Source organism: Neolamprologus multifasciatus, chromosome 2 (assembly GCF_963576455.1).
Source record: "Neolamprologus multifasciatus chromosome 2, fNeoMul1.2, whole genome shotgun sequence".
NCBI classification, from domain to species: Eukaryota; Metazoa; Chordata; class Actinopteri; order Cichliformes; family Cichlidae; genus Neolamprologus; species Neolamprologus multifasciatus.
This window is the reverse complement of record NC_140440.1, coordinates 17956112-17983871: the sequence shown is the minus strand read 5'-3', so window position 1 is coordinate 17983871 and position 27760 is coordinate 17956112. Positions and strand designations below refer to the sequence as shown.

Here is a 27760-nt window from a genome sequence, read left to right as displayed (position 1 = left end):
TGCAGGAAGTAACAGTGCCTTATACCTTCAGATATGCTCCACTTGGGAAGCAGACCAAAAGACACACACACACACACACACACACACACACAAACAACAAAGTAGGTCTAGCCTGTGCTAGGTCAGTGCAGCAAAGCAAAGCTAATGGATGCAGACAATAGGTGTGTGTGTGCATGAGACAGGCAATGTGTGTATTTCTGTGTGTATGCCATATGTAGACAGACTGAGTGTGTGCGCGTTTGAATTGCTTAAGGCCAGGTATGACCCTGACCTCAGCCACTTGCATGACCTCAGCTACTGTGACCTAAGATGCAATAAGGTGTGTGTGTGTGTGTGTGTGTGTGTGTGTGTGTGTGTGTGTGTGTGTGTGTGTGTGTGTGGAAATACAGCAGGGCTTAAGACTTAGAGAACAGATGTGTAATAGAAATCTTGAAGAAAAGCCAGCATGAATTCTCAGTCTTAGCTGCACTGGACAGCATTGGGAGCTAAATACTGTGTCACAGCTTGGACAGAATTTGTCATTCTTGGCAGTCTGGGCTACATCCACAGATTGGAGGGATTAGGATACTGGCAGTGTATTATTTTGTACCATCTTGTTCCTATTAGATGCCCATAGTAAAGCAGCTGCATGTGGAATCTTAAGAAAATGTAGTTTTCTTAATGGTAAAGAGTATTTAGACCCTCAAAAGCGTGTTTGTATGTCACAAAAATAAAAGTGAGGAACGGGCAGTGGGTCAGATCAAATTCTATAGACTCATAGATGGTTTCGACCCTGTGGATGAGCTGGGCTTTTTACAAGCAGCAGACAGAATGAAATACACTTCTGGCTCTGTAACAACAAAACATCTAGAGCTGCGTGAGTGTGTGTGCTGTGCTAAATTCTGTGAACCAGAAACAAATACTAATTATGAATGCATATAAAGGCCTGTTGAAATCATGCAAGCTTTTAGGCTGAGCTAGAGCTGCTCCTCCTCTCCATCAGAGGTTCCTGTAGAGATTTTAACTATTAAGTTTAATGTGAATGACTTCCAATATTTTTTCATTAAATTACAGATAATGGCATTAGGACGTCTCTGTTTTTTTCATCCTCACAAGGGTCAGGAAGGACCGGTACAACACTCTGTTAGCGAATGTAGAAAAAGTCCAGCACAGCTGTACAAAGTGTGTAAGGGCTGCTGTCCAAGGTGCTGAACACTGGACTGAATGAGTAGAGGGAACTATCCATGGAACTTAGTTTTCTCAAGGCTCTTATAGGAAGATCTCATTAGAATAATTCCTTGTAACTTAAACAGATGTTTCAAACTGCCAGTAAAATACTAGAGATGGACCGATCCGATATTACGTATTGGTATCGGTCTGATACTGACCCAAATTACTGGATCGGATATCGGCGAGAAATAAAAAATGTAATCCGATCCATTAAATATCAAAAAAGCACCTCACAAAACTTGCTACACGGCTAACTCGGCTCATAACCATAGCACGTCTATGCGTCACGTGATAGAGCGGCTGTGTGTATTTGTAGCGTAGCTACCAAACCAGCATTTCATCTCCGAGGAAGTGATCCCAGAGAGAAGTAAAGCAAGTGTGTAAGTTCATCTCTGAATGTCTGTAAAGCATTCCCACATTAAGCTTAACAGTTATATGGAGCAACTGCCTCTCTCTCTCTCTCTCTCTCCTGCCTCTACTTCAATCTGAAACTGCTTAATGATCAGCTGATCGGCTTTTCTGTCGCGAGTCCGTCTCTCTTCTTAGTTTTTGGCCCACTTCTCACCAGAAAGAGGAAACCAGCGGCTGAATACCAGCAGCACGTTTAAGCTTGATAAGCTGTTGTTAGAATTTATTTATTATTACTTTCTACACCAGGATCCTTTTCTATGTAGCTGACGGCTGGTAACTGTGCAGGGGCGGATCTAGCAAAGTTTAGCCAGGGGGGCCGATAGGGCATGAACAGGGAAAAGGGGGCACAAAGACATACTTTTCTTTCTTATTCTCATTTAAAATGTCTATCTTTTAATAAATAATTATCTGACTCTTACACCCAAAGTTTTAATCTGATGTAAAATGTATAGAAGTCCATTACTGTATATAGTAACTGTTAAGTCTAATATACCCTAGTAAGCTGTAGTACTTTTTCCTTTGGGAAAGTACCATCTGTGAATTCTGCAATTCTGTTGAAGAAAGATGTTGAATCTATTTAATTATTCTTGAAAAATAATTTATTTCTGTGCATTTCCCCCCCTGCATCAAATTAAATTTGATTACATTGATTAAGCATCATGAGGTGGGGGGTGGTTCCCTATTTTTTTTTTGCTGGGAGTTTGCAACCCTATTAGGTAGGTTGCTTAATATTTCTGCTAAGTATTCTTTAAAATACCAGAATAGGAAGGATGGAGCAGGTTTACGTTTATTAGATTGATCAGTGTTGCTGAACTATGAAAAATTTTGGGTGCAGTGTATTTTTTACATACAGGTATAACAGAATAGCTTTAGTGTTGTTATTTATTTAAAGTTGAGTATAAACTTATACAAAATGCAGCAAGATATTAAAAAAACGTTTTATTGATTAAAAAACACACTATATCGGATTCATATCGGTATCGGCAGATATCCAAATGTATGATATCGGTATCGGACATAAAAAAGTGGTATCGTGCCATCTCTATAAAATACAGCTAATAATGACTGACCAGTAAGCCCTCCAACTGAATAAGAGCTTGTTCATAGTTTCTGAAATTGCCCGTGTAAGTGTTCTTGAAGTATTTTTCAGTAGTCTCAGTATATTAAGAAATGCAAACTGCAAATCTCCTCAGCTTTAGATGATAAGACTGAATTTGATTTACATTCATATTAACTTCCTGAAAAGATTGTGTATGTGTGTGTTAAGATTGTGTCCACATGGATTCGCAAAAGAATGGAGAATATCAACATAACACAAGCCAGAATATCTGCATTTTTACCCTAACCTAATCTAGAATGACTTCCAAAGTGCCTGGATACTGCACTTCCCAAGATACAATTCAATATTTCAGAATTTTCCACAGGCTGTACATAAAAGATGTATGTACCCTCTGGGTATGAAAAGTCCAGCTGATGCTTGTAGCTTAAAGCTGTATTCTTTTGAATAGCCAGCAGGGGGCAACTTGCAAAAAGACCTCAGACTGTATAGAGAACCAACAGAACATGAACAGAACTCATCGGGTGTTATGAGACTCATCTGTGAGTCCAACCAGAACCTGACGCTGGCTGAGAGCTGGTTCATGTGCTGCTGCACTGTTTGCTTAGTTTCATTCCACCCAAGTGACAAGAAACTCAGTGGAGAGACAGCTGACACTTGCGCTGCTATTTAATGCCACAAAGTATGATTTTGTATGAGTCATGTTTTTAAGAAAGCATGAGTGGCTCTGCTTTGCTGTTCACATGCAGCCTGCTGGAGCTACAGGCTTTGCTGATTTTAGGGGATTTCATATAGTTTTCCTCTTAAGACATTGGGGACTGGGTCGAGACAGTCACAGTCATGTGTCCTTCAGGGCGTGGTTATTTTGTAATTGAGACTGTGCATTGTCCTTGCTTCTTTAGTTTTGTCTTTTCCAGTTGTCAAGAACCAGAATGACACAAATGTGTCAAAACAACAAAACCCGATGCTTCAAAAATGGAAGACAACAATCTGATGTCGTCACAGGGGATACATTTCTCTTTTACATACAGTCTGTGGACTTTTGTTAAAACATCTCTGCCTCCAAATGTCCAAACTTTTCAAAATTTCATGCCCCTGCTTTTGTAAGGCAGGATTTTTTTTCTAAATGAATCCCAGAGTCATGATGGCATCTCTGTGATATCGCTGGAGTTCTTTTTTCAGGAAATCTCGACAGCTAACAAAAGTTATGACACAACTAATTTTGTTGCCTGTTTAGTACTTTCTACGATCAGTAAAATGATCCCGATGTTTGAAATTCTAAAAGTCGTCTTTATACCTGTTAATCTTCTTTCGCTTGGGTAAAAGCATTACTTTGTCATGATTGGGATTTGTTCCATGCAGTCTCTCTCTCTTGATGACAACATAATCCTAACCACAAAAAGCATCTCTCACTGCCCCGAGATGAAACACATCTGACAGCTTAAAAGCGACATCAGAGATGAGTGTTACGTATGTAATGTACGTAATTAGACCCTATCGAAGCTAAACAGACTGTTGTAACGATGCGGATCCTTTGGTGCATTATTCAATATGACAAGAGACCCACAGATGCAAAAAGAGGAGAAGCAGGGAAAACAAGAAAGCAGAGAGGACAGAAATAGAGGAACAGAAAATGGCTACAACATTATGACTCATGAAAGGAAAAGACAGAGGAAACATCCAGATAGAGAGCGAAAAAAAAAGGTCTCCAAATGTTGTTAAAATAAAACCAGCTAAATGAGCTGATTATATAAATAAGCTTTGAAATTTGAGAGGAAAACACAGAGTGAGGGGAGAGGGAGTAACTGGATGCCCAGAGGGAAGAAGACAGCCCCGGATAAAAGAAAAGAATGGAGAGGAGTGGGTAAATTCGTTTTGAGGTTTGAAATTAAAACAGCTAAATGATCCGATTAGCTAAACAAACCCTGCCTTTGGAATTGGACACCAGCAAATTCAAAAGCAGAAGTGGTAATGGAGGAGGAGAAAGAGGAAGAAGAGGCGGGGAGGAAGGGGTAGAGAGCAAGACACATCAAATTAAAAGCAACAAAATGAGCTGATTTTCCTAAACAAGCTCAGAGATTTGCAATGCTAATTATTATGAGAGAGGTCCTGCACGCCACTACAATCAACTTAAAGAATTCTGACGCACAAAAATAAGCAGCTACACAAATACGGCCTAGACGCGCAAGAGCTTTTACACAGGTTTTACATAGGTTCATGGGCCTTTGGGCAATGCAAAAGCCCAGACTAAAGCTAAAGTTTAAACACAACAAATGAGGTAAGGGCTTTACCTGAAAGCAAACATGAATCAATTAAAAGAACAGAGTCCCATAAATTTAATCCTGACAGGCTCTGCATATAAACCCCAACCTCTTGACAGAGTACACCCTTTTTCCGCTTTCCTTCGACATATCCATGGCTCAGAATGTACATACAGCAGATCCCATCTGTAATTTGCACATACTCAATACCAAGCCCACAGACCAAAGGTCTAATTTGAATACATCATTAGGTTGTATCGGTCAGTATGTCCACAAGCGTCTGCTCGGCAAATACCTGCACGCATACTTTCTAAACCCTAATCCATTAGCAGAGGGATGCCTTGTCAGTTTGCTTCAGGAAAATAATAACAGTAATGAAGTGTGGCTTTGACGGGAAAGGCTTAAATATTCAAAGTGCATGGTGCCTGTTTGTGCACATGGAAGGTGGTGGTTTTAACAGGTGCTGCTCAAAGCAGTGAAAGAAGTACTGAGAGGTACTCCATATAAACCTTGTGTGGCAAAAAATCAATTATTTCCTCAAGTATGCACACTTAAAGAAAAACACATTCTCAGTTACATTTAAAACAAAATTTATATTCAGCGTTTAGTACTTTTTTATTACGGGCAGAGTCTTTTTCTTTGTGAAAGTACCCTGATGGAAAACATGTGTGAGACATAGGTCCACTGTTGTAGAAGTGAGGGATGCCCCCCTGTTTGGTGTGTGAGTGAGAGCAACAGTAGCAGCATGTCGTCTGAGCCCTGTGGAAGTGTATGCCAACATGAGTAATTACAGCAGCTGAAAATGTGTCTGGAAAGTCCAGTTATTACTGAGGCAGTTACTGACCATTTCTACAAAGGAACAACGATCAGGGATGTGTGCAACTAGACGACGCTATTCTCACTACTTGGTACCTGATGTATTAGTCACTTAATCTAATTGTTGACTTTTAATTGATGCCCAGTGCCGTTATACAGCCATCTGCCACCAGATGAAGCTACAAACCCAACATCAACAATTCTGTTAATCATGGCCTAAAATTGTTGCTAGGCCTATTATTGTTAGCTATTCTGGAGGCTAAAGAATGAGGTCATGAATACAAGCAGTGGGAATAAGAAGGGTGGTTGATATCTTGCTTGGAGAAATGGTGGAGGAGGACATCGGTGATTCAAGAGGGGCTCAGAGTAGAGCTCCTACTGCTCTACATTGAAAGAAGCCAGTTAGGGTGGTTCGGGCATCTGACAAGGAAGCCTGCTAGGTGATTTGCTCCGGGCATGTCCTACAGGGAGGAGGCCCCGGGGTAAAACCAGGACATGGAGAGATGGATTGGGAACGCCACAGTGTTTCCCTAGATGAGCTGGAGAGTGGGAGGTCTGGGTCAGCCCCTGCCACACGGCCCCAGATAAGCAGTAGAAAATGTATGGGGTGGATACAACATGTTGCACCTCAGACTACTCAGCCATCCCATGTTTGCAACGAGAAAGCGTCCATATGTCCAACTAGCAGATCAACATATTACCACTTCTACTGTTACTTTTCATTTTTAAATGACTGGGTTAGAGTTTTTCAAGATTTTGTCACCAATAACATCCTTAAAATAAATGTCCTATCTAATGCAACTACAGCAATGTTTCTTTACATTTGGCCCGAACTAAGAGCCACACTAAAGGTCATTTACCTTTATCTATAGGTCCCCACAAATCCAGTGAGACAACAAGCTGGTGATATTTTGAAAGGAAAACACAAAAAGCTAGTGCCTCAGGTAACGTTGGGAGGCTAGAAGAATATCCCCTAATATAATGTTGTAGAGGAAAAGTATGCACTTTGACTAAACTGAAGAAAAAAAACAAATTCTGTGTCATATTTGATTTTTTTTAATCTCAGGTAGATTTTTGATTAAACCTAACAGAATAAAAGTTAGCTTTTTACACAACTGTATGTCCCCTGTAAGTCTGTATAGTGATATTTCAGTGATATCAGTGAAATGGGGATTCATCTATAATAGGGGCACACTCTTGAATCTTATACAAAGGCTGTCATCTAAATTGAATAAACACGTAACAAACAGTACAGGTGCACCTTCATTAAATTCCATCAGTTACAATAAAGCTGCGATATCCTACCAAGCAACGTCCAACCAAAAGGTGGAGGAGGGTGATTAAGTTCAAATAAAACTTTTAGTGAGCTTTGGTTCCAATAAAGGAAGTGCTGAGCAAGCAATAAAGCAGGTTTTATTTACAGTGCCGCTGCTGAAATGGTTGATTCTGACAGAATGATCACAGCTGCAAAGATCCATTCCCCAGTGGCACAAAGCCACAGCACCTTATTCTAAGCTCATTGTCAGTGAGCCTTCCCAAATAATCCGTCTTCTAACACTGAAGTTTATTCTTTGGCATTTATGTTGCATCTTATTCAGACAGTGCAATGCACACAGAGGGGAAATGTGGCCAAAGAGAGCAGTCAAGTTAGAACTGAACCAGAGACCTAATGCTGTCAGACCACTGTTACAAACTATTTCCATCTGATTTTTGTTGCCAACTTTGCAACTACAAAGCTTTCTGAAAGCAAACAAGATCAGACTCCTATATGAAAACAGGCATTTATTCTAAATATGTTGCAACCAGAGTGGAATTCTCTTAAATCAGCTAATATTTACTTCTACATCACACATTTCCCTGACAGCCAAAAAACATCATGCTCTGCACTTGACTGTGAAGTTGTTCTCATGCTGCTGCTGCTTTTATGATTTGTGTGTACGTATGTGTGTTGGCTTCTTTCAACTTGGCATCCTCCGCTTTTCAGCTAGCTACATTTGAAAGGGGGTCCACTCTTCGCCTGCATTTTAAATGATTTTTAAAGTGATCGAGCAGCTTGTACTCTTGTGTGTGTGTGTGTGTGTGTGTGTGTGTGTGTGTGTGTGTGTGTGTGTGTGTGTGTGTGTGTGTACAAATAATTTGATAAAGGTAAGAACATCTTGTCTACCTTTGTGGTTTTAAGTGTAGGCACGTAGATGTGTGTGACCTCCTCTCTCGGCCGTTTTTTCTCTGACAGCTAAAAACACCTTTAGTGAATAAAACATCCGGTATAAAAGACTCAGTACATAATGCTATCTGACGGCCCCAACAACCAGTAAGGCTTTAACTTCGGATGGCTGTAGGCCGGTTTGTGCAGGGGGTGGGGGGGTTGGATTACATATAGTGATAGGCCAGAGGATATACAGCAGACTTCGTTATAGTCACTAAGGAAATGGCTTTTCCCACAACAACAAACGTCTGTAAAACATTAGCATGCAGTTAGTTTCAGCGAGCACACACTTTCACATAAAAGGTAATATTCCTCTAGAGTCCTGCACAAGCTAATCTGTTTACATATGAATTTCCATATCCCAGTTATGCATAAATACACTAAATATTATTACAATGCTACCGGTCTCACCGGTGGTGAGAACAAACAACAAATGGGAGGAGATGTAAGCAGCTCTTCCCACTCTCTTGTTCAGGTTCACAGGTTCATCAGAATTAGGAAGGTTGTTACGGGATGGGGGGAGGTGTGCTAAGATGCATTTGGTAGAAATAATCTGTCTTGACTTTGGAAGCCGCCCTACAGTCAGTGAGGTCAACCACTGCAGACTGAAGCGTGTGCATGTTAGTTAAATAAAAAAGGCAACGTTTGCATGTGCGGTTTCCTCCTGACAGCTAAAAACACCTGAAATTAATAAAACAGCATTTGTGAAGCTTCACAACATAATCCCAACTGAAGGTCCCAGCCACCAGTAGAGCTTCTATTTATTCATTTATTTATTTTCTCCTCCTGTGATGGACATATGTGCAGGAAGCCATTATCCATTGGAAATCCAAATGCTCCAGAATGCTGTGATGGAGGATTCATGCAGAGGATGTTTCACTGTAAATTATTACACCCCATTATTCTTCAGTTTCATGTAATGCCTATGTAATTGTCATCTATCCCACAGCACCTGAATGCAACGTGTGTGAGAGAGAGGTTTATGAGGCTTTGAGGTGAAATCATGTCAAACTAAGTGAAAGGCTTCTCATAAGTCCTGTTCCGGCACCACAATTGACTCGTGCTTGTGTGCGTGCTCTAAAAATACATGAACTCGGCGAGGCACTTTTGTCTTGTGTCACTCTTCTGGAAATAGCTTGAAGGGTGGAGCGGGGAAGAGCGAGTTGATGTAGGGAGCGGATGGATATGTGAATGAGAAGTGGGAGGGAATACAGAAAGAGAGGGAAAGGGGGAGAGAGAGCAAGCATAAATAAAACATGGAAGAGAGGGACAGGGGAGAGCAAAGATAGAAACAAAGGATAGTGAGAGAGCCTCTGGCCTCTTCTAGTTCTTGTTTCAGAGTGGTCTAATGGCTGCCGCCGAAACACACACAAACACACAAACACACACGGGCTGCTTGGACCAGACAACTCGCTGTGAGGCTTTAACAAACCAACTGGACACAAACAGCACATGAGAAAAAAAAGACAATTCTGTGGTCTGGCATGATTTTATCATCAAGCCACAGCAGATAGTGTTAAATGTGCGAGCAACTCATATTAAGAAAATAAAATGTTCTTTGTTGTTCCAGGGAACAATCTGATTGTAAAAGTTTCATTCAGTGCCAAGATTGTTTGTTTTTGTTGGTGCCCAGGGAAGAGATTTTGTATTCTATTAATGAGAACAATACTGAATTTGAAATGTTGCTGAATTTGAAAAATCGTGATATTTCTGTAAAGTTTCCCTTATTCATCTATGTCAACATTTGTACTGCTGTATACATTGCAGTTTGACCACTATTCATGCATTTAAACATATATTGTAATTTGTGATTTTATTGTGATGGATTGAGCAGCCACAGTGGTTACTGTTGTCTGTCCTACAACCATAACAAATATATTTGAAGCTGAAGACGCATCAAACATCTATTGCTGCTCCAAACCCCCCCCCAACAACATTCAGTTAGTGACTTCTTCAGTCTTATAATTGAAGAAGTCATTTGGATGAGTGACGAAATGTTTCTCCCACTGAAAATGTTACGTCCAGACGAACAGAATTAACTTTTGGAGATTCAGTTAGTGACAGACCACATGAGGTTGCCAGTGACTAAAATTGTATCGTCACAAACTTTCCTCTGAATCCAGAGTCAATTTGAACCAAGCAGAGGAATATTGAGCCCTGCCACGAGCAACCAAAACTATCATCATTTAAAGGCATAATTACATAATAGGGTTATGACAGCAGTAAGTGCTGGAGGGGAAAAAAATCTCTTTGTTCATTCAGCATGATGAACATAATTCTGTGTTTGCACAGTTTCCCAATATTGACATTATTTCCTGTGTGCGGAGAGATGGATATTTGCACAGATAGATCCACAAGAGGCAGGAGAGTAAATATGATTCTTTGTAATTTGGACTCTTGCAGTGAAAGTTATAGAAGCATATGAATTTAGAACAACATGTGCGCATATAATATGCTGACAAATGACTGTTTGCTACTGTTTAGGCTAAATTTCAGTTCATCACATCACAAGTTTTGAGAATTGCAAAGCAAGTAAATTCTACAATCAAATAAATGGCAGATGTGATGTTGAGAGGCAGCGTATCACATGCTAGCAGGAACTGCTCTGACAAAATCCCAGAATGGATTGTCCTCACTGTTCTGCTGCTCTCCTACTCAATAGTAGCAGGGCCACACTTTGCAAGAGTAATGCGTGATGAAGTAGTAAATTGTAACAACATGCCAGTCTGACTGCCCTCTCTAACACCTCCACCCACTGGAAGTTAACTTCCTATCCATTCCTCACAGAGATGAGAGATGTAGAGTCTTTTATTGCCACTGGACAGACCAATAGATAGCTCCATAAAGACAGAGATTTTCAGCCCAGACCAATGTGTGTGTCTCAACTTGGCAGTTGGTGGGGTGAGGTGTGTGCGTGTGCGTTCACTTCACATGGTCGGACAGAGTTTATGAACCTATAAAGTCTTCGGGGATAAAAGTCACACAATACTGCGAGGTTAAATGGCAAACGGAAAGAAGGAGCGGAAGGAGAGGAAGGAGGGAGAGAAAAGCTATGAGGTTCATAAAGGCAGGATGGAGTTTCACCCTCTCTCTCTCTCTCTCTCTCTCCCTCTCGACTTTTTTTTTTTGCTTTTGTTTCGACTTTGGTTAAAAGCCTGTTCCTCCATCTATTTCTTAAATGTTCTTATGTAATGACCAACTCCTGCTTATCTGTGAGGGATTTACTTTTCAGTTCAGGCAGTGTTTAGGCCAACTATATGCTGTAGTCACAATAATAATGTAAGCATTCAGCTTTTGGATTGATCATTGTGGTAACAGAGGCAATTGGTTTGAAGGCTCCTGTTCTAAATGCTTTGTTACCCCTACAGGCTTTAACATCACTCAGTAACCAACTATCTATCTTAGAGTTTTTGTCTTAAGCCTGTCATGTCAAGGTTAGGGGTCCTCATGTTGTTAGATTGTGTTAAATGCAGGGAAATCCAAATTTATGTCATTCTCAAATAGGACAGCGTTGTCATCTAAACAGCCTGAGATTAGAAAACATTCAAGGGACTGAAACTGAAATGGTCACAACAAGCATATATATTTTTACACAACAAATGTCACTGTGGGTGGTACAGGATCATGTTTTAAGGGGGGGACCATAAAATCCATTTATCGTCTTCCACTTATCTTGAGAGGGCTGGAGCCTAACCCAGCTGCTGTGGGGCAAGAGGCGGGGCAGACCCTGGAAAGCTCACAGGGCTAATTAAAGAGAGGACCAGGACCTTCCTGTTATGAGTGTTAAATACCACTCCACTGTGCCCAGATCAAAAAACATGTATTTATTTCTGTGTTTATTCACCATGTCAATAATTTATTAATAGTTTAATAGTTAGTTTAATAGTTTTTTTATGTGCTGGCATATGAGAATTTTTTTCTTTGTATGTTTGCAACAAACTACATTCCACAGGTACATTTTTCTACATTAAAAAAATGCTACAGCAGACCAGACTTGTGTAATACATTTAATGTAAATTTAAAAAAGCTTCTTCATGTAGACTTCATGCTAAGCTGGACATCACTGCATAGACGCAGATATCAAAGGACTCCTTGTGCATATTTACATTTGGAAAGCAACCAAAAACCAGAGAATAAATAACAAATTCATGCTGCGTTTAGAGCCACAAATTTTTTAGATATGTTTGAATAACATGTAACTAATTAAAAAAACAAAAGCATGGTAGCATGAATGTTTGGTCAAATTACTTTCCAAATAGTGAAAGTGGATGTCTGCACAAATGAAACCTGAAAATATAGAAATTGTCAGTCATTTAATTTGCCAGTTGTATAAAGTAGATTGTGTGTTTTTAGTTACTGATGACACGTTTCAACCATCACCTGGCTCCTGATTCAGTGGCTCAAACACAAAAACTAGCAAAGAACATCATTTAAAAAAGAGCCAAATCAACAACCCAGACAGAGTCAGCGCTCAGCTTCTCATTTATATTCAGGACACAGGTGGAGGACAGAAGCCTGACACTGTGGGGGTGTAAAGCGCACACACACAGACACACACACTATGACTCGCTTCCTCCTTGAACCCCATTTCTAAGTCCCGCTTTCATCAACACAACAGTAGCAGCTCTCATGGTTTTTCAGTACAGTTTCAGCTTGTTTTCAGTACAGTATTCTGACTCTACTCTCTCTCTCTCTTTGAGCCACTCAGAGGTGGATTTGCTGATGTGTTTTGAATCATTGTTCTGCTGCATAACCCAAATGTGTTTGAGCTTCAAGACATGAATGACGGCCAGAGATTGTACTTCAAAATTCATGCCAGGCCGCCCAGGTCTTGAAGCACCAGCACACTGCCACCACCATGTTTGGCTGTGTTATGATTTAACAGGACTCAAGCCTTCCAAAAGATTTTGTTCCATCAGGCCCAAATTCTTGTAGATTGGCAAACATGATATGAACCTCCATCCATTCTATTCCACTTATCCTTTTTCCATGAATGCCATTTTTGCCAGGCATCTTTCTTATTGTTGAATTATGAACTCTGACCTTAACTGAGTCATGTGAGTTCTTTAGATGTTGTTCTGGGTTCTTTTGTGACCACATGGATGAGTTGTTTTGGTTGAAGTACCCACTCATGGGAAGCTTCCCCCATTTTCCAAGTTTTCTCCATTTGTGGTTAATGGCTTTTTACTGTGGTTCACTGATCAAACCTTAGAAATGGCTTTTTAAACCTTTCCAGACTGGAACGTCTTTGACTGATAGATGTGTTTCTCATCTACTCTTAAGTTTCTTTAAATCATGGCATGATGTGTTTCTCCTTGAGATCTTTTAGCCTTTTTCACTTTGTCATTAAGGTGATTTTTGGATCCTTCAGGTCTGCAGCAATCAGGTCTGGATGTGGTAAGTTAAATTGATGATGATGTTCTTTTTTTAAATTCAAATATAAAAATAAATCTGATCTGTTTCAAAATGTGAATCTAACAGGAAAGTAGTTTTTCACTGGTTCATTAATAAAATATAATCATAACTACAGGCAGTGACGGTACAATAGTAGTGATTGTAAAACCTTGAGAACAAATAACATACCCAATCTGTTTCATTCATTTTGGTATCTACTCCAGGACTCTTTAACATTTGAAGTGTTCAGCTTGTTAAGTATGTTTCTGAACATGTGGTCCCAGACAAAAAATACAACACAGAACACTCATCAATCAAATCATTTCCTGAGCTTTTGCTTGACGTAGTACTGAAGACAAACAAGAGAATGTAACCAACAGTACTGTTACACTGGGACAGAAACATGGTAAAAATCTAAAATAAAAAAAAAAAAAAAAAAAGCCCTCTCTAGGTATGATGAAAATTTGCCTAAAACAGGGCAACTGTTTCACTGAGTCACTGTAACTCTCCTCTTAATTGTACAGCTTTCATCCTTTCACTTCCTGCTTCTCTGTCATTTTCTTTCCTTCATCTTTATCTTTCCCCCTCACCATCGCTTCCTCCCTCCAGACAGTGAAAGCTCTTCCATCTCCCTGAAGGTCTACTGTCAAATACCCGCTTACCTCGGCACTCTGGGTTGATGTGTGTGTGTGTGTGTGTGTGTACATATCCCTGGAGTGTCTACCATCCAGCCTGGCACACCACTGCATCTCTGGGATTTTTCAGTTTTACTCAACTCTGCCTTTTGGGAAACATGAGGATGAGAGGGTAGACACAGAGCTAACTGTATGTTATGTTTGAGTGTGCGTGCACATACACATGCATGTGTACGTGACTGTGTAAGCAAGTGAAGTGAAGAATATATATAGCACAACTTTAAAAAGTTAGGTACAATCCCTTGTGCAGTGAGAAAGGTCATTAAAGAAAGGAAGCAAGTGTCAAGACTACCAGAATAGTTAATCTATAATGTATGAAGTCAGTGCTGTTGAATCTGAGTATCTTTGCAAAAGTGTAGACAAGAAGATAAATACAACAAAATAAAACCAGTAGGGGAGACCGGGGATAGTTGTAACATTTTTGACATTTCTGTCTGTAAATTAGAGCTCTTTCAAGGTAGTGGATTCAAAATGTAATGCAAAGTATTTACATGTCTCGACTATTAAATAGTGCAGCTATTTTCTCTGCAGCACAATTACCCATTGCATGGTATGGTCTCAAACACAAAGAGTGAAATGTTACAATTAACCCCATAGTCTGGGTTAGTTGTAACATATCCTGGGGTGAAATGTAACACAATGAAATAAGGGTACTAACAAAACATTAACATGTAATCTTTGTTTATTCAACACATGAATGCACTTAGAGCCATTTATGTAGCTATGTGTGTGTGTGACAGAATGCAGAAATCTAGCTTTTGAACATATTCCAACCCCCCAAAAAAGACAAATTATGGAATTTTCTGCAACTGAATATTTCATTAATTTTGGTTGGTCTTCCTTGAGTTTGGCCTCATTGGCTCAGTGGGCATTATAACCTACAACTCTTGCACCAATGAACATAACAATGAAGCTGAAAAAATGTAGTTGTTCACCAGCATCGCAATTCATTACTTTTTATCATGGCTTACCTTGGTGTGGTTTGCAAAGTGCTTCAGAAAGATGAGGAAATCTGTTTTTTTGCACCCTCCTGATTTATTTCCACTACCAATACTTCCTACTGGTCCATCTCTGACACAGTGGTCTGCATAACGTATGTGTGGGAACACAAACAGTGGAGGAATTGTGTTGCCAATGGCATTAACCGCATATACAAAGGTGTCCAGTGAACCTCTCTCTGCTGATTTCGTTGCCCAAACTTGTTTAATATAAGTTAAAGTAATAGTGTGGTAACTTGTAACATCTGCATTATTGTTACAACTAACCCAGACTGTTGCTGTTACAACTGACCCAGACTCCTATAGCCATGAACTAGCTAACATTACAGCCAACGGCTAAAACATTAGCACTAAAGACCTACACAGAATATATCCCCGTAGACATACAAATAACATAATTTAAGTTTGATGAGTATAACTGCAAAGCAGATAATGCTATTAGAAATTGAAATAAATTACTTTTTGGTATACAAATTACTTTTTTTCATGTTAAATTGTCTGTGTTTGACCAAATGTGCTGATTTTTCACATGTGATAGCAGAAATGAATTGGGCATGCACAGGATGAGTCACATCATTTGAAACTTAGCCCTGATTGGAGAAATTGGAAGCGTTACAACTGACCCACGTTACAGCTATCCCCGGTCTCCCCTACTGGTACCAAAGAAAATAAGATTCATTAGTAACACACAGGAAAAGACGCAGGGAAACCAAGTTAAAAATAAAAACGATTAAAAAAATAATGATAAAAACCCTGAAAACCATAAATTTCACACCCAAGCCTCGACTCATGCGGCCCGGTGCCAAACGACTACGTTTGGTACCCGGCTGTACCATGTACGAATTTCAGAAAAACATTTGTTAGACAAACAGATAGCTGAGTAAATACTTGCAATGTGTAACAAATAAAAAGTTTAAAAGTCAAAGTTACAAAATTACTAAGACATTAAAAATGTAAGGAAAACCAGCAACGTCTTCAGTCTCAGCTGACTGCAGGTTTCCAACCTTATAAACAGTACATTTGCACAATAACTGAAACCAGCCCTGAATGAACAATTTCCTCACTTCCTTGATCATTAATATGCAAATTGTCATGACTATTGATCAGCAACCACTGATCAAAGCCCATCAAAGACCTGCAGTCAGCTGAGACTGAAGAAGTCACTGGGATGAGTGACGAAACGTTTCTCCCACTGAAATCGTCCAGATGAACAGAATCAACCTTTTTGGGATTTACATACCTGGATGACTGAGCGTGCACCGAGACTTCAATCATATCGCTTGTGGTCAATGGTAAGATATAGCAAGATAAGCAAACAGGTGCAGTACATACAGTCATTCCCACAGCCCGGACTGTGGTGTGTTTATGTGTTAGTATTCTGAGCAGGCTTCCTTTTACAGTGTAGGTCACTTATTTACCACAAAGTCTTTGACTTTCATTACAATCACAAATAAACACATCAATTAACTAATTACATCTAGTGGCTATTAAGATGAATAATAGGAGGTACAATGTTAAGCCGTGTAGATTTCTATATTAACGTCAAAATAAGATTACCTCTTAAATTAATCTTAGAGTTAAGCATGTAAAGAGTGTCTGGGTGTGATGCTGCTGTGTCCCCTGTGGCTTTCCACTCCAAGACAAACTGTATCTAACAGGCCAGACGCTCTCTAGTGAACGTGGCAGGATTAACTCATGAGGGCATGGTAAGCCAGAAATGAACTACAGGCCCCTACTGAACACACAGTCTTTTGTATGCACCATTTCACCTTCAAGAAACTCAGTACGTTCGGTACACTGAGTAGATTCCACATGGCAGCTGGAGTATTACAGGTCAGCTTTGTCACTTGGTAATTTGATTTAACTCAGATCTGGTTGCTTGCCCATTTTGTTAAGCTGAGATAAAGCATTGCCAGCATCTAGAATTCATCTCCCTTGTCATAGCTGATCTCATACTAACCCCATCAGATTTCTTGGCATTCAAAGTAGAAATGGATTCAAATGGAATACCAAATACTCACTGCATCAAAACCCCTATCAAAGTAAAATTGACCCACACATCTATGGACTTCCACATTGCTATCAAAACTTTATTTTCCACCCAGCTTGCTCAAGAAAATGCCCCATATAGGTGATAAATACAGCATCGTGCCTCACAGTCATATGCATTAATTCATCCATGGGAGACAGTAAGTGGCTAGCTAGTCTTTTACTGTTGTCTAATCAAAGCTCCACAGTCACACTCCTCTGCTGTTGGCTACTGAGCAGTTTCATTGAACAGGATAAAACTGCCGGTGTAACAAGGCCTTTAGGGCTGTGATGCTTTTAGAAACTAGGTTGAAGGAGTTACTCATAATTTGGCCTTTGGAACACTGAATTATGAAATAGGGTAGCTCATTTAACCTATCTGAAGACAAAGTGGAACGAAAGAAGCCTAAGATCACCACACATGACATGTTGTTTTCAATTGTTCTAACACCGTCAGGGTACATAAGAATTTGGCATGCTCGTTAAGCGCAACATTTAAAAGAAGCATGATGGTATTTGATGCAAAGATGTTTGGAGGAAGAAAAATAAAGGGCTCACACTGACTCAGAGTTTTTGCCTAGGGGGCTCAACAGAAAACCAGGCCCAGTTTTGTGTTTCTGTTTCATGCTAGCATTGAAAACACAGTTTGCTTTCCTGCCACACAAATATAAAGAGGGAGCATGCTAGCCCGCTAACATGAAACAACCAGTCAACAAGAGGCATAAGCACAGATTAACAGCATCCTATTTGCTATTCATATGTAAAATACTTAGTAGTGCTAAAAATACTGTAGGTCACATGGTGGTTCAAACACAGCTATCTGGCCTAAGGTTATTCAGAGTAAACACGTGAGAGGACAATGTCATCTGCAATGGTGCCATCATGTATTTTAATAGGTGAGCTCAGAGCGATGTAGGAAAGAATAAAAAAGGAGACAAAAGATAAAATACAACAGATGCTTGATACCATCTTACAACAAAAAGAAGAAAATAGAAAATCTAATTTGAAGACAACAGGAGAAATGTACAAAGACAAAGAGAACAAAATACCCGGTGTTGCAAAAGAGCTGATTGCATAACATGACATGTCTGGGTAATGTAGTGCCAAAGCTCCCAGGAAATACAAGAAATGCCCCTTTAATTATTGTTTTTCATACTAAGGCAGAGATAGCAGTGGTGCACGGGGCCAATTCAAAGGTCACTCAGAGCCTGAGACCAACTTGACAACAACACGAGACAAATTATTTGCATTTGTTTGTTTTTTGCAAAATCTGAATGTTACTGGAACAGTTCTAAAGACCCATTGAAATACTGCAGTGAGGTACAGTAGGTCACAGAACTGAGGACAGCTACGGCACACATGTGTCAGGCAGCTTAGTTTTTAATTATATTAAAAAAAATGCTCATCTTTTCAACGTAAGTATCTCCTTATTCAACGATAATCTTTGACTACCTGAAAACAAGAGAAGAGCAATTCTACTTTATGTTAATCTTATTCTACAGAAATTATTTCTGCCTTATAGCCAAAAATTCCAACACATTGTTTTCTCTTTGTCTTGTCGTTGATACAATAATGTATTCAAAAAATAATAATCTAGCATTCTTCTAATGCTTTCAAGTTAGACTGTTAAGAATTTACAACAGCACACTTGCCAATAAAAACTGGGATGGACACTGTGTGAGATTAATTTCCTGTAGAGCGACATACTTCAAATCAAGACAGGTTAAATGCACGCTGATTAAACAAAACTAAAAAAAAAACAAAAAAAACTTGAGTCCAAATGATTCATGATCACAAATTACATCACTGCAGTTCTTAAAACCATTTAGAGACAATACTGAGATAAATACATATATTTCGCTTTTTTCCTGGTTCACACTCGTACTTTTATTCACACACACAAATACGCATAAATGCAAACACACGCACCCACAAGATCCACGCCTCAGTAAAGTTGCTGTCTCAGCAGACTTGTCTGACAGCCCCACGAAGATGATGAGGTCAGAGGTTTGGGGGCGGAGTTTGATCCTGATTGGTAAAGACAGCCCTGACAGAATCTCTACCAGTCAACCAGCCTCCCACTAGACTTAGTGGGTTCATATCTGTGCGTGTGTGTGTGTGTGTGTGTGTGTGCGTGTGTTTGTGTTTGTGTGTGTGCAGCAGAGACAAAAGAAAGATAATGTTTCAGAGTGGATGCATGTGTCTTTCAGTAGCTTTCTGGTTGTTGGTGCGTGTGTGTCTGTGTGTATCTTGCATGTCTTGGTCATATCACTGTAATGGAGGTTAAACTGATGAACAGTGGAAAGATGTCTGACATGGAGCTCTTCATTTCTGTGCAGAAGCGCACTCTGTGTTTGGGGGAGATAAACCAAAACTGACACAGAAGAGAGCCAGATATATTTTGACAAGAGATTGTGTCAATCTTTTAGGGAGACGCTATCTTCCCATAAGATTGACACTGTCTCTCTGTGAGAAAAGCACACACTCGCAAGATATTGGCTCAGTCCAGAAACCTCTACTGTTGTCGAGTTTTTTTGCCTTTATTTTTTTAACAGAGTGGAACAGGTAGACATTTCTAAATCACAACATGTTGAAACATTTCAATGCAAGTTCCAATTTTCACTTTTCAACTTTCAGAATAAAATCATAACTACATTCACACAATAAGTAACCAACGATCAAGTCTCTACTGTATCCAAATCGCTTGTTTTTAAGTTTTTACATTCATAAAGAATATATTAGACATTAACAAGCAATTAAGGAGAAATTGAACCAAACAAAGAACAAAAGGAAAAGGACGCATTTATAAAGGAATTCTGTTACGTGCATCACCTTTAAAGGCTTGACTACACAGAAAGTGTTACGCATTAATTAAACTGTAATAAAGACTGAATTACACATTTAAGCCATGCTTACCAACCTTTCTTCTCAAGGTTCTCTTTTGTCTGTTTTTATTATTTTTGCACTGTGTGTCAACTTGTACAACATGTTCCAATCAGCCTTCACACATGTTACGAACCCGTGACTTCTCTGCTCAACAGAAGTTCACCCTGAATGTTGCAATGGTTATTTTTGCCCAGTTATAATCTTATATAACTGAGGATGTTGGCACTATAGACGCTGCTGAATAATTACTTCCTAAAAAATGAATAACAAAAATGTTTTACATGTGTTTTTTGCTTTCACAGTTAAATTGAAATTGAACTTACAAAGAGATTTACACAATGACCAACTAAAGCTAATCCAGTCATCAAAAACTAATGAATGGATCCATCCGTGCATTTCCTTCTGCTTACTCAAGGCTGTGATGTGGACTAAGTGGCTTAAACAGCGAAGCCAATCCCCCAGCCACCTCATCCACCTCACCGAGATGTTAACATCCGAAAGATGTCATCTTTCTAGTATCTCCTGGGTCTTTCCGGGGCCTCGCACACACACATCCTAGTCCTAGCCTCCTAAACTGGCCTCAAGTGGCTGGATTACCCTGGCTTGGACGGGGAAACTGCAGTGCCATTCTTTGCTGGAGCTATTTTCGTAAACCAGCATTATGATGGCAGAATCTGAAAAGTTACAGTGCTAATGTCATCAACATTCACAGCAAGAGGAAGATTTCTGTGTCAAAATCGAGACAATCCATCCAGTAAATATCCAGAGTACAGTCCAAACCACTTATCACATGTATTTAATTATATTTTTATTTTTTAATAAAATTAAAAAAAAATTCCAAATGAATGAAACAATTGATCTGCTCATGGTGCGGGATTAAAAGTCACTGTAAGGATTTTGGGGGCCATGATTGTCTGCACATTTCATCCTGGTGCTTCTAATAGGTCTTTTTTGAATGAGCAGTAACACTGACACAGTTACAAATACACTCCTCATTCCATCACACATGTGCTTCAAAACACAAACGCTGCCCTACATGTGCTTGTCGTGTCTGTGTGCCCCTGTCTAAATGCTGACACAGGTCTGTATCATTCATTAGATGGATATCAGTTTGCCCTGAGGCTGCCCTCTTCCTCTGGGGTCACACACAAACACACAAATACACTGCTGTGCTCATTGGTTTGACACGGCCACGAGTGCACTCCACTGATCACGTCTGTCCTCCCGTGTAAATGTTTGTGTGTCTGTGTTCATATGAAGCTAACATAGGGGTGCTGTGGTCTCAGCAGATCAATGCTGTTATTTAAATAATGTGGAGCAGACAAGAAATTGTGCACGCTCCACTTTCCATTTCTCCTTCACTGTCCATCTTCATTCCCTGTTCCCTCTATTCCATCTCCGTCTTTTAATCCCCGTACTCTTTTTACCTTTCTTCCCATTTACAATAGTTCTCTCCTCTTTTATTTGCCTTTTTCTCATATATTGCTTCCTCTTCTGCCACTTTTCCTCTATATGCTCGCTTAGCCAAAAGCACATTTTCCTGCTTTCCTTCATCTTACCTTATTTCCTCCTCTCTTCCCCAGTCTTCTTTTTTCTTCCTTTCCCAGTGACAGCTTGGTGGGTAATTGGTTCATGTATGAAACGGATTCATATGCATAATAACCTGATGATATGCTCCACACATGTATACGATATATCAGATCACAGGGTAACCTCTTAGTGGGTTCCAGCCTGTGATCTGAGTGAGGAGCTGCCTTACAATGACTGCACATTAAACGAATGTGAAATGATATGAGTCCTTGTTGTGAAACTGATGAAGGATAGAGTAGAATGTGTAGAAAGATCCTTTTTAAATGCAAATGCTACCGATGAGGGTAATAAAAAAAATGTAATCAATTACTCATGAAGAATTACACATTGTAAAAATCAGGGATAACAATAACTGCACCACTTGTGAAACTTTCTCAGCTAAATAATCTCAATTCAGAGGTGTTACATCCACACAAAGAAGATATTTTTGTTCAGCCTGATTACTTGATACAGTAACTGACTACACATAGCATTCTAGTACTTTGATACATCCACTGTTTATCCCACAGCATTCTCACCCTGCATCCCCCCATTATAGGTCCAGTACAGTATCTCAGTGAGGCTGCAGCAGTTGCAACATCAGCTGCCACAAGATAAAAGCTTCTTTTTAGAGACCCCAAAGTCTGCATTAGGAGGGATGGAGTGCCAGAGGCGTAAACTACTAGTTTTTCAGGTGGGAGCAGGTGGGTTGCATGCAGTTGGGATGTTTGTGTTTCACAGTTTGACTCTTCCCCCCCACTTGCTGATTTGTTTTGCTGTGGAATCAATTTTGACTTTCGCTTCAGCTGCTTTTTAGGTTGAGGTGCTGAAAACTAGGATACTCGGCTGGGTTTAGGAAAAGATTGTGGTTTGGGTTGAAACATCACAAGGATAACCCTGCTCAGTGACAAACGACACATTAGGAGTGATAGATTCCTTTCAGTGACGCTGTACCCCAGTGCCTCTGGGCACAGACACCAAAAGACACCCAGCTTCAACAAAGTGCACTAATTGGCGCTTTTTTTTTTTTTTTTTTTTTTTTTTTAACAATTGTATGTGTTATGCCAGAGTTATGGAAACAGAGTAGCATCTTACAAATCACCTCCATTGAAAACCCTGGTGTCAAAACCATTATCGTCTAACATGCACCCAATCAATCCGCTCTGATTCATTAACTTCCTGAATCAGAATCAAAATGCAGCCCCATCAACATCTTCGTACGGTTCTCTCAAAACTTTGCAGTACAGCAAGGCTTAAGAAAAATATGAACCAGCGATTGGAAAATGACTTCAGTCAGACGTTTTCACAGCCTGACTGCAAATTTTATTACAGCCTCTCAGGAAGATAAGCATATAGAGCTGCATCACATTACTGGGACGACATTTTTTCCACTTCGAAGCATCTAAAGATCATAAGACATTTGATGAGCGTGAATGACAAAATGACAAACCGTGGCAAAAATGACTGATACACCTTTTGTGCATGTTTTACAATTGGAGAAGGAAAAAAAAGTAATAACCCACTTCACGAGACTGACGGACTAAACGATATTCACAGCACATATCATCAATCGAACACCCAGCGAACAATGAAAATAAAGTGAGAAATTGTTACTTTTATATGCTCTACTTTCTTCTACCTACAGTTTGTCTATAAAAAAAATCATCCTCATGCCAGTATGGAAGCTTTTATCAGCAAGTCAAACCTAAATTTCCTCCTTCAACTTTTCATTTCCTTTGGCCTTCAATAAAGGTCCAGCTAGCTATATAAGCAATACAGTATAACTTAGAGCATTGGGTTTTAAAGCCATCACCTAGGTGTTCACTGTAAATGACTTCAACACATGTCATTATCCTGCAGGTAAGTGCGGACATTTCCTTTAAAATTTGGATCTCCGAGTTTGTTTTTTCTTTTGCAGGAAACCAGAAATCTAACAGCAAAAAAAAATTCCATCTTTTACTTTAGATTAAATAAAACATTACAGTGGAGCATCAAAAGTTTAAACTAACAATTTGCTAAAAGTCCCTGGCGTCACAGAAACATCTAAAGTTGTTTTTTGGAGTTGGTACAACAGTGTGCTCTCTGTGGAAAAGTTGCATGTAGTTGCTAACTGTCCCTTTTTAAAGATCTGCATCTGCATCTGCATATGAAGGCAGAAGCAGCAGCAGAGGCAGGAATGACAAGTCAGAACATGGACTCATGTCCTGTCTAAACACCACCCATTAGTTTCTGGATTTTACATTTTGAAGTCTCCACATTAACATATTGAACTCCATCCACCACATTGGTTTCTCGATGGCAGAAGTTACTATGTTTGGTTAATAGAGAAAGCAAAGGTTGGTTAGCAAGCTGCATTGAAAGGCTGAACAGGTGCAATGCACAGACATATAAACAGTATGTCTGCTTGTTCATTCTGAGTAATGAACTACAATTGTAATGACTTAGTTATGTTGTGTTATGAATGAGAAAACTATCTAAACATGCAATTGTTTTTTTGTTTTTGGTACCAGGCTGTAAACATGCTGTTAATTATATAAAGTCGTTTGGACATTTAGACCCTATGGGGATTGCCTTGAGTTGCCTTTAATGGCGTCAACTTGATGGCCAATCATTGGCTTCATTTTTTTAGCCCCAAATGTTGCTTGGTGGAAACTTTGAGTTTTACACTCAGGTTTTTGGAGAAGACTGTGACTTGTGTTAAAATATAGCCCCCTACAAATTAGATTAAACAGACTCTGAAGTACCCAATGCTTTTAATTGCAAGTCAAAGTGACTGAAAGTGTGCGTGGCAAGTACACTGCTTTCAAGCTACCAGACTCCAAAAGCCAGGTGTGTAATTACTGATGAAGAAAAAAAAAAGGAGTCAGCTGATAGCAGTGTTGCAAAATAATGACAAAAAGCCAGAAATCTCTTAATTAAGTGCCAATTATACAGTAAATGTTAAAAAACAGAGTGAACACAATTAGTGATTTGAAAAAGTCAGCGGTTCTGCTGCTATTCTTTTACATATGCAACAAGTAGGTTCATATATTACAGTGCTGTGATTAAAACAGGGGCATGTTTATAATGTCATTAAGCATTCTGTCACGAGGTTCGTCTGTACATGTGAGTTTATCCACGTACCAGTGCTAAATCCAAACCTACTCTCCCCTGGAGGAGCAGAGAGAAGAAAAGCTGAATGCTGAAGTGCACAGCCAGTCTGCTGTGATGTGACCGAAGCTGATAGGGGTCCATTAGCGAGGACGTCATGAGGTCTGGACAAGAGTCGCCCACAGACAGACAGCAGTCAATGCTACTCAGAGTCACACATGACAAAATAAACAACACAAACTGGACTTTGACACAACTCATCAGTTCACAGCGAAAACAAAAGAAGTGAAAGAGTGGAGAGCCACACTGTAACGCTTAGAGGTGCATTTCAGCACACACTGCTCGATATTCATGCTGCCAGGGTTCTGGGCTTGATTGCCACAGTCACCAACCCTCCTGTGTCACTTCTGATAAGCCTCTAGCAAACAACAGATAATCTGGGAAGACGTGTCAAATGGGGAATTTATTATATTCATGTAAACACATCATGAAATACAGCTAAGAGCTTTATTCGTAGATGACAGCCAAAAAGAAAAAGATCTCTTTTAGTCAGACAGAGGAGATGGGTAGGTAGGAAGGTCAATGCATTCTTCAAAAAGAACAAAGAAAGAAAAAATAAACATGAGACACAACAAAAATAGGTAAAGTAAAACCAGAGTAAGTGTTTACTAGTGATTGTTGTGTGTGTGTGTGTGTGTGTGTGTGTGTGTGTGTGTGTAAACTTGATCTAGATGTGTGCAGGTAAACATTAATCTCTCTGAAAGGGCATGGCATGGTGTGGGTCTGTGTGAGTGCAAAGAAACTGTATGTGACCTCCGTGTCCTTATATTAGTAGGAAGGGCTCATCCAAAAAAACCTCCATCTGGGACACACCTATGGAAATTAAAACTTTCACTTCTTTTTAGTTTGGTCTCCAAGGGTCATGAAAAATCTTCATAAAAACCTATTTCTATGTTTGAAGTGTGACATAGTTATCCTTTTAAGTTAATCTTTTGTATTTTACTTAATTACAATCTGAAAGATAGCTATAAAAAAGAACAGAGGGAGCGACTGCATACATACAAATCTGTGTGTACGTGCACCTCCTACCATAAAGACCTATTTATCTACATGCAAACAATCACTTCCATGGATTTGCTGAATGTTCACATGTTAATCTGGCAAAGTTCTTCTCTGATTTTTGTCTTTTCTCTCTTCATATAATTCCAGACTGATTCTGCCAGATGCAGGAGTCCTTTTCCATCTGTTTAGCTTGTTGCCAATCAAATTTTGAAGTTTTCAACCAATAAGACACAATGATGAATAAATATATGAACTTATAAAGTTCCCTAAATCTTTGAATGATGTTGTACATTTTCTCTTTCCCATCTATTTCCAGTTGTCCAATCACATACGTGTTGTTTCTGCTGTCATATCAAAGAAGTGAGGTACCTGAACGTGTGCTTCATTCTGTAACTGCTGACCCTGCTTGGAGCAAATCAGATGAGGGCATAAATCACAGATCATACAGCAGCATGTGACTGCTCCTTATGATCAGCAACACTAAGGAACTTTTCACTGTATGTGTTGGTGTGTTGTCTGGTATTATGAGAAAGCATTAAGATTTCTGCAAAAGAGCCAAGCTGGCCTGCTGATGACAGTGTGACTACATGGTTTTTCTACCTCACCCACCCTCAGCCCACTTGCTCCCTGGTAGGTTATCAAACCACGGTACAACAGCTTTTAGATTTCTGCCTGAGGCTTAAAAGAGATGGGACGCAAGCCACGGGAGCTACTCTTGACCAAAATGGCTCCATTGTTGTGTCCATTTGTCAGAAACAGCACCACTGAAGATGAAAGCAAAAACTCACTCTGCAAATATAAAAAAAAAAACCCAAGATATACACATAATTCAATTCAATCCAGTCTTATTCATATAGTGCCAAATTACAACAACAGCCATCTCACAGTCGTTATACTGCACTGTAAAACCCTACAATAATACAGACAACATCTGTATCAAGTGCAGATGAGTGGACAGTTGGAATAAAAATACATGTTTGACATTCGTAAAACAAGTAGTCAGGGCTGTATGAAAAAAGAGCCATCTCTGTGATACTTTGCCCTCACAATAACTTCTGTTTGTCTTTTGCTCCTGTCACACAACGCTTGAAAAATTACATGGTTCAATAGAGCGTTTGTGACCCTAATTAAAGCCAAGTTTGGACGTACGTGTTGTTTGGTCTTTCAAAGTCTTTCAAAGTTTGCGGAAAACAGCAACTACAAAGTCATTAGAAAGAGTCAGAGGAACGTTGGCAGTGGTGCCTTATCTCTGAAAACACCTCAGTGATGATGATGAGGAGGAGTTATGAGTTATGAAGCTACATAAATAAAGAACGGCTAAAAGGTGATTCACTGTTACAGTGCAGGTCACTATTAGGAGTGTGTAGACATTTTGATACATAAAATATTGTAATGGGTTTTTTTCTTATAAATGCAGGACAACAAAGACAACTGATTCAGCTCAGCCTCACATAGGAAAGGATTTTTATATTTTTATATTTCTTTTAAATAATAAAAATATGAGTAAAATGGATAATCAACCACTGAAAAAAACATGTATACATTTTGCTGCACCAAGAGTACCCAGCATAGCCTCTGATATATCCACTTTAAAGGTATAGTCACTTTGCACGATTCAGATGCTTGCTCTACATTTGGTGCTTTTCAGTCCAAACTCTGGGTGGCGCTGTAGTAAACGGCTGTACCTACAGTATTACTCTTAGTGGTGAATCAAAATGTCGCTGTGACCCGCTACTTTCTGCACATTGTTTGTGAGTATGTTATTATATTCAGAAACAGTCACGATGCCATGCAAAAGTCCAAATCAGGTACAAATGATAGCTGTCTCTAAAATCTTTTAAAACTCTCCTGTAGTGGCAGATTGTGTAGCTCTCATGGGGTCAGCCTGAAATACAGATCATCTGCTTCCTGCTCTAATTTTAAGCCCCATACCTTCAGGTCAGGCTAGGTCACACACCCTCAGTGACATCAAAACATACTGTGTCACTTTGCTTAGAGTTTCCTCCCAGAGAAACCTTCTGTGTTTTGACAATTTCATCCAGCAAAATAGGAACTAGAAAGAAGACAGAGGCTTGATT

The 27760-nt window shown here is 39.5% G+C and overlaps 1 protein-coding gene and 1 long non-coding RNA gene across 5 annotated transcripts in view; both read right to left on the bottom strand.

The window, feature by feature from the left end:
- il1rapl2 (interleukin 1 receptor accessory protein-like 2) overlaps positions 1-27760 on the bottom strand; it is a 518624-nt gene that overhangs the window by 315301 nt on the left and 175563 nt on the right. The gene's annotated exons all lie outside the window — the stretch shown is intronic.
- LOC146524184 (uncharacterized) overlaps positions 329-27760 on the bottom strand; it is a 33346-nt gene continuing 5914 nt past the window's right edge. Inside the window, exon 2 of the long non-coding RNA XR_014877542.1 lies at positions 329-27735. This is a non-coding gene — a long non-coding RNA (uncharacterized LOC146524184). The remainder of the gene's footprint in view (positions 27736-27760) is intronic.